Raw genomic sequence first — 8835 nt, 5'->3', positions numbered from 1 at the left:
GCACAGGTCAGGGGACCACAAGGTGGGCACCAGGGGTAAAAATGGGGATATAGTGACAATTGACGCTGGAGATGTGGGCAGGAGTCAGGTCATGGATTTAAAGGATGATTGTATTAATTTGGCTGCTATAAGCACCTCCATCTAAAATAGCCAAGGACCTGATTCAAAGTCTCCCTTACATAGCATTAATTATCTGGGCTTCTTCAAGGGTAAAAACAACCTTCACTCTCACAAAGGGAGGCCTGGCCATTGCGGATAGGCCCCAGGGCAGCAGCCGGGGGGTGGTGGCAGGAAGGAGCCTGGGAGCCAGGCATCGCTACTGTCCCTGTGGAGGTAGGCTCGCCTTGTGGTCTTGGCTGCTTCACACACTTGATTTTGCCTAAAGTTCAAGGATTTCCAATACTTTTCACACTATATTAACTGGCCAAAAGTTCTATGATTTTTCTTTTCTAATGCAATCCCTTGTGGACAGTAGGCCATGTTTTCTCTGAATTAGTTCCACAGGGTTGAACAAAGGTACTGACCAAGGGCAGAGAAATACAATGATTACCACTGTTCATTGTCAGCCACCTGCAAGCCCCTGTACCAAGGGCATATACATATAATATTTATATCTATACATAATTATATATACAATATATATCATTTTTATTTGTTATTGTTTTTTAAGTTATGTTGTATTTTCATTTTTATTCAAGAATTTTTTTTTCTGGCTATGATGCATGTGGGATCTTAGCGCCCCAATCAGGAATCAAACCTGTAGCCCCTGCAGTGGAAGCACAGAGTCTTCCTAACCATTGGACCACCAGGGAAGTCCAAATAATACTTATGTCTATATATAATATGATTTCTATCTATGAATCTGTATATAGTGTTTACATAATATTTATATATTTATCTCATTTACTACAACAAACTTAGGATGTAAAATTACTATCCATACTCTGCACATGAAGAAAGCCAGCTCAAGTCTACAGTCAAAGCCCCATCAGTGGTAGGTCAGGGATTCAAACTCAGGTCTGCTTGGCCTGGGCTCTGACCCCTCCATTACACCCAGGATGCCCATGGGGCTGACAAGGTTGAAGACCTGAGTTCAAGGCCTTCTTCACCTTCTTGCACCTCTTACATCACCCCTGGAAACAGAGCAAAAATCAGGAAAGGCATCACTGTCTTTGGGTCGTCTGGATCCAAGATTTCCTCCGCTCCTTCCTCCTCTGAATGGCATGAGGGATCTTAGTTCCCCAACCAGGGGATGGAACCCATGGCCCCTGCAGTGGAAGTCCAGATTCTTAATCATTGGACCACTGGGAAAGTCCTTCTGACATTCTGATCAACTCCATTCCCACCAGATTCACATCCTTCCACTTCCAATACTGGATTTTCCCTCTTCCCTCCTGCCCCTGCTTGACTGAGAGGAACCTTCTGGAAGTCAAAACCTGTGCAGGGAAATGAAAGACTTTTGGACTCCAGGAAGCTGCTGACTCCACAGCTGGGAGAACTGGAGGAGGCAAGGCGGCTCGAAGCCTGCAGCCTTCTGCTCTCTGCCCAGGGCCAGTTGAGAGGAGGCTTTGGAAAGGATAAGGCAGGCTTGCAGCACTCACCTCTGACTGAGGTCACACAGCCTCCCCGGTGTCACGTTCCCACCCAGCTCTGATGAAACTTCAGGCGCTAACGTGGCAAGAACAGGACAAGGGGGCGTGCTCCTTTCACCCTGGAAAACAAAGGCTTGCCAAAGAAATTCAGATTTGCCTCAAGTGACAGTGTGTTAACAGAATCCAGATTTGTGTCTGCACCACACACAGGCTTCTGCTTCAGACAAACACCAGGGTGGAGCTGGGACACCTCTGTCCATCGGCGTGTCTGGCTTGTTCAGAATCCTGTTCATGCCGAGAAGCCAGGACAGAATACTGCTGTGAAACTGTCTTGGACCTGGGATGTGTAGGATCAAAACTACATTTTGGCAACAAGAGATTCTCGCAGTAAGTGAAATAAATTAGAAAGAGAAAGACAAATACCATATGATATCACGTGTATGTGGACTCTAAAATATGACACAAACAAACACATCTGTGAAGCAGAAACAAAATCATGGACGTAAAGAACAGATAGACTAGTGGTTGTCAAAGGGGAGGGGACTGGGAGAGGGATGAAGTAGGAGCCTGGGGTTAGCAGATGGAAGCTTTTCTATAGAGAATGGATAAACAAGGTCCTGTATTGCACAGAGAACAATAGTTGATATCCTATGATAAACTATAATGAAAAAGAATATTTTTGAAAAAGAATGTATTATAACTGAGTCACTTTGCTGTTCAGTAGAAATTAACACAACATTGTAAACCAAATATACTTCAATAAAAAGTTGATTAAAAGAAACTATATCTTGGAAGATAAGAGGGGAAGAAGGGAGAGATGAACTCAGTGGCTGGTGCAGGGAACTGCGGTTTCCCACGTTTCTAGGAGAGCTGAACATAAGCCTGTCTCGTGGGTTAAACTTGGTCCAGAAGCCTATTAACTAAGAGCTCTGTCTGGACGAATACACAGGCAGATGCGACTTTGGGGTTCCACGCTGGAGAAAAGAATACACTGAGATGTCTCCAGGGCTCTGGGGCCAGGTTAAAGAAGAGTGGATCGGGCTTTCTAGCAGTGACGCTTCTCCAGGCAGCACAGCACCGCCTAGTGGTGGGATGGCTGTGCTGCTGCTGCTGCTGCTGCTGCTGCTGCTGCTGCTGCTGTTGGTGCTGCTGCTGCTGCTAAGTCGCTTCAGTCGTGTCCGACTCTGTGCGACCCCATAGACGGCAGCCCACCAGGCTCCCCCGTCCCTGGGATTCTCCAGGCAAGAACACTGGAGTGGGTTGCCATTTCCTTCTCCAATGCATGCAGTGAAAAGTGAAAGTGAAGTCACTCAGTCGTGTCCGACAATGAGTGACCCCATAGACGGCAGCCTACCAGGCTCCTCTGCCCATGGGATTTTCCAGGCAAGAGTACTGGAGTGGGGTGCCATTGCCTTCTCCGGGATGGCTGTGCACTTCATCCCAATAGCATGGAAACAGCGCCACCTGCTGAGCACTCTTCAGCGTGCTGTCCTGCCAACGCACAGTCTTCGGCAGGTACATTCAATTTGCTGACTTAAATGAGGGTAGTACTGGGCCTGTTGAAGAAGAAAATGGCAACCCACGCCAGTATTTTTGTCTGGAGAATCCCATGGACAGGGGAGCCTAATGAGCTACAGTCCATAGGGTCGCAAAGAATCGGACACGACTGAGCACGCACACGTGCACTGGGGCTATTGGACGTATACTGGCGAAATTTAAAAAGAAAGTGAAAATACAATATAGTGTGCTTACTGGAATAATGGAAATCAAGGAAAACGGGCAGTAATTATTTCCATAATATGTGCTGCCTTGTGCTGAGGTGTGAACCTAAAGCAGCACCTTACCGTGAAGAAAGCATGAATTTTAGAGTCAGACAACCGAGATCAAATTTCCACTGACTTTGTAAACTTGAGAAAATTACCTAACATCTCTGAGTTTCAGTTTTCCTTATCTTTAAATGGGGAAGGGTTTATCTTGCATTCTGACAGCAACATTTAAATGAGATAATGTACATAAATTTAAAAGGAAATGTATATAAAGTAAATCAGATAATAGGTATCATAATTAGGTTTTTAAAGCATCACATACAATTTTAGCATAGAATATTTCATCTGCTTGTTAGAATTAAAAAATTCCCGAAATGGACAGATATATCAGATGAGAAGCCAGAATCTCCAAGGTTTTCCGTTTGTTTGCTTCTTTTTTAATATACTAGATTTTCTTTTCTCTAGAAAGACTAATTCTGACCCTTCTCCAAAAAGCAATCTATTTCTGGTCACTGGGCCTAGAAACAATTCTATCAAATTGAGATTCCACTAAAATTTATTGAACGTCTGCCACTTTCAGAGCCACTCTTTTATTTTCAGCAGCAAAATCTAAAGCATCCAGACCCATCCCCTCTCTCCACCAGAAAAGCCTTTGCCAAGAATATTAGAAACTCCTGTTTTCATACCCTCTCAAGTACTTTCAAGATGACTCAGAAAAGTCGCAAAAGCCCAATGAAAGCATCCCAAATGTCCATTAATAGAGGGCTAGTTTGTAGAATCCCAGGGACGGTGGGGCCTGGTGGGCTGCTGTCTATGGGGTCGCACAGAGTCGGACACGACTGAAGCGACTTAGCAGCAGCAGCAGCAGCAGGTTGTAGTCTGTCCATACAATGAAATACAAATGCACAATTGAAAAGTTAAACAACCAGACAAACACAATATGGGTGAATCTCAAATCTTAGCAAAAAAAAAAAAAAAAAGACCAGAATATGTATACTGTATTTTTATGAGGTTCTAGAATATGAAGCTCTAATCTGTGATGATAGAAATCAGAATAGTAGTTTGCTGTGGATAAGGGTGAGGATTGACTTCAAGGGGAGGCACTAGGTAACGGGTGGGGGAATGAATATGTTCCAAGCCTTGATCCGGATGATGGTTACACAAGTGGGCTTCCCTGGTGGTTCAATTTGGGTTCAATCCCTGGGTTGGGAAGAACCCCGGAGATGAGAATGGCAACCCACTCCAGTATTCTTGCCTGGAGAATTCATGGACAGAGGAGCCTGGCTGGCTACAGTCCGTAGGGTCACAAAGAATTGGACACAACGGAGCGACTAACACTAACACGACACAGGTGTACCGATGCAGGGGCGTGCTGCAGCCCGCTGGGACTGTTAACAGTACTCATGGTTAACGTTTCAGGACGTTTGCAAGCCAGCTGACAATCACATTGGTAGATTGGAATCCTTTGTGTTGAATGTATTTATTCCACAGAGCAGCTCACAGAGAAACATTCGTTTATTATAAATGAATGTAACTCAGGAATAATCAGATGGGTGCTAGGGAAGCTGGATTTAGAAAAGGCAGAAGAACCAGAGATCAAATTGCCAACATCCGTTGGGTCACAGAAAAAGCAAGAGAGTTCCAGGAAAACATCTACTTCTGCTTTATTGACTCTGCCAAAGCCTTTGAGTGTGTGGTTCACAACAAACTATGGAAAATTCTGAAAAAGATGGGAATACCAGACCACCTGACCTGCCTCCTGAGAAACCTGTATGCAGATCAGGAAGCAACAGTTAGAACTGGACATGAAACAACAGACTGGTTCCAAATAGAAAAAGGAGTACATCAAGGCTGTATACTGTCACCCTGTTAATTTAACTTATATGCAGAGTACATCATCAGAAACGCTGGGCTGGATGAAGCATAAGCTGGAATGAAGATTGCCAGGAGAAATATCAATAACTTCAGATATGTAGATGACACCACACTTATGGCAGGAAGCAAAGAAGAACTAAAGAGCCTCTTGTTGAAAGTGAAAGAGGATAGTGAAAAAATTGGGTTAAAATTCAGCATTCAGAAAACTAAGAACATGGCATCTGGTCCCATCACTTCATGGCAAATAGACGGGGAAACAATGGAAACGGTGAGAGACGACTTTTTTGGGGGGGCTCCAAAATCACTGTAGATAGTGACTGCAGCCATGAAATAAAAAGACGCTTGCTCCTTGGAAGAAAAGTTATGACCAACCTAGATAGCATATTAAAAAGCAGACATTACTTTACCAACAAAGGTCCATCTAGTCAAGGCTATGGTTTTTCCAGTGGTCATGTACGCATGTGAGTTGGACTATAAAGAAAGCTGAGCCCGGAAGAGTTGATGCTTTTGAACTGTGGTGTTGGAGAAGACTCTTGAGAGTCCCTTGGACTGCAAGGAGATCCAACCAGTCCATCCTAAAGGAAATCAGTCCTGAATATTCATTGGAAGGGCTGATGCTGAAGCTGAAACTCTAATACTTTGGCCACCTGATGCAAAGAGCTGACTTATTTGAAAAGACCCTGATTCTGGGAAAGGTTGAAGGTGAGAGGAGAAGGGGACAACAGAGGATGAGATGGTTGGATGGCATCACTGACTCAATGGACATGAGTTTGAGTAAACTCCTGGAGTTGGTGATGGACAGGGAGGCCTATCGCGCTGCAGTCCATGGGGTCGCAAAGAATCAGACACGACTGAATGACCGAACTGAACTGAAATGATGGCAAGATATGTGGGAAGCAGGCAGAGCTCCATGAGCCCTCCAACACCTGGAATGCCATCTTTTTGGGGTTTGCTGCTGCTACTGCTAAGTCACTTCAGTCGTGTCCGACTCTGTGCGACCCCATAGACAGCAGCTCACCAGGCTCCCCCGGCCCTGGGATTCTCCAGGCAAGAACACTGGAGTGGGTTGCCATTTCCTTCTCCAATGCATGAAAGTGAAAAGTGAAAGGGAAGTCGCTCAGTCGTGTCCGACACTCAGCGACCCTATGGACTGCAGCCTTCCAGGCTCCTCCATCCATGGGATTTCCCAGGCAAGAGTACTGGAGTAGGGTGCCACTGGGGTTTGGGGGAGGCTTTCTTACAGAGGCATGGTGGATTACATCATCAGTCTTGGTGACTGATCTCAGATTCCAGCTCCCCTCCCTGAGATGGGGTGGGACTGTAAGTGCTGACCTTCTAATCACATGGTTGTGTCCCCAAGCAGGCAGCCCCATCTCTAGGTGACCTGGGGGCTTTCCAAAAGTCATCTCATTAACATGACAGAAGACACCTTTGTCATTCTTGTGGCAGCAAATTCCAAGAGTTTTAGGAACCCTATGCCAGATAAGGGAATGAAGACCAAATATATGTCTTATTATAAATCTTGGGCTTCCCAGGTGGCTCAATGGTAAAGAATCCGCCTGCTAATACAGAAGTTGAAGGTTCACTCCCTGGGTCAGGAAGATCCCCTGGAGAAGGAAATGGCAACCCACTCCAGTATTCTTGCGTTGGAAATCCCATGGACAGAGGAGTCTGATGGGCTACAGTCTATGGGGTCGCAGAGGAGTGGGACATGACTTACAGACTAAACAACAGCCACAATTAACGCATCACATGTCACAAAATTTCAGACACTTGGAGCAGACTTTGAAGGTACTAGAGATTCTGTGAGCCCCTGGGGGTGCAAGAACCAGTGAAAGGAACGTTTTCAACTCATGTTATGCTATTTCAGAGGCCTATGAAGTGAAAAGAAAATGTCAACAGAAAGGAAAATTATTACCCTCTTGTCCCTTTAAAACTCACCTGCCCCTCTCCTCCATCACACCTTTGAGATCTACTCAGCCCGCTGGAGGGTGTGGGTTGTCTGACCCCAATCGCACTGCTAAAGCTGGCAAGGTGTCATCTGACTCAACACCAGGCTGTTAGTCATCACTTCCCCTTGCTCCACTTGCTTTTCCATCATCCCCTGGACAAGTTCTCCAGGCCAGAGAAATTACTCTCCAAACAATACATCATCATCTCTTTCCTCCCCCTCCTCTGTGAACCACTTTCCTCTCTGCCTCTTCCAGCTCCAGTAATAGCTTCCCTCCAACCTAGCCTGATCCTCCCCTTCCTTTCTCCTCCCTCTTTCCCTATTCCCCCGATGAAGACTGAACACTTGCCAGAATCGTGCTCCCCAGGGCCCCTCAGAAGCTCCTGCAGCCCAGCCCCCCATGACTTCCTATCTGCCCCCAGCTCCCTGGCGTCCTGGGGCCTCCCGACAGCTGGCCCTTTCCTGGATCCCCTCACATCACCGAACTAAGCCAATGTTCCAAAACAGCCTCCCAAACAATGAGGACAACTGCACAGTTATTTTGGAAGGTCTCCTATGGCCGAGATCCAGGACAATGGAGAAAAGACAGGTCCCTACAGCTCCCATCCCTTAAATGCACAAGGACTGTAAAGACAGGGAACGAGCTTCCTTTAAAACACTGTGCTGTTCTCACAGGATGCCCAGAATCCAGGGCCTGGATCTCAGCTTGTCAGGGTCTATTCTAAGCACCAGCACTCTTCAAACCTAGTTTCCAAAGTTTCCAACATAGTCCAGGTTGGAATCCAATTATACTTGGCAACAGAGTTCTTGTTTATTTTTTCACAAGTTTTGTAAAGCACACGTACAGTGTGTATGTGTGTGCTAAGCTGCTTCAGTCATGTCCAACTCTTTGCCTTCTGTGGACTGTAGCCGGCCAGGCTCCTCGGTCCATGGGATTCTCCAGGCAAGAATACTGGAGTGGGTTGCTATTTCCTCCTACAGGGGATCTTCCTGACCCAGGGATCGAACCTGCATCTCCTGGAGCTCCTGCATTGGCAGGCAGGTTCTCTACCGCTGAGCCACTGGGGAAACCCTTGCAGACATTATGTTGAGTCAAATAAGTGAAACATGATAGGACAAATACAGTGTGATTCCACTTAAAAGAGATACTCCGAGTAGTCAAATTCACAGAGAATGTGAAACCGCAGTTATCAGGGAGTTATCTGAGAGTAAATCTCTCTCACCACTCTGCGGACTTTCTAATTTTAACAATACATTATGACTATTTTCCTGGCCAACAAATGTAAATCTAATTCACCCTTTTAAATAACTGCACAATATATCATAGATCCCATCTGAGGTTATTCATATTTCTCCCAGCAATCTTGATTCCATGTGTGATTCATCCAACCAACCCTGCATTTCGCATGATGTACTCTGTATAGAAGTAAAATAAGCAGGGTGACAATATACAGCTTTGTTGTACTCCTTTCCCGATTTTGAGCCAGTCCGCTTGTGTGTATGGGTTTTTCCAAATCCAATTCTGTCCACGTACACTCTTAAGAGTGGGACTGCCAGGTCATACGGCACTTCTGTGTTTACCACGCATGCGAGCACCTGCATGCTCACACAGTGGTCCTCAAAAGGGCTGTTACCAATTACAGCCCACCAG

Source organism: Bubalus kerabau, chromosome 5 (assembly GCF_029407905.1).
Source record: "Bubalus kerabau isolate K-KA32 ecotype Philippines breed swamp buffalo chromosome 5, PCC_UOA_SB_1v2, whole genome shotgun sequence".
NCBI classification, from domain to species: Eukaryota; Metazoa; Chordata; class Mammalia; order Artiodactyla; family Bovidae; genus Bubalus; species Bubalus kerabau.
This window is presented reverse-complemented; position numbering follows the sequence as displayed.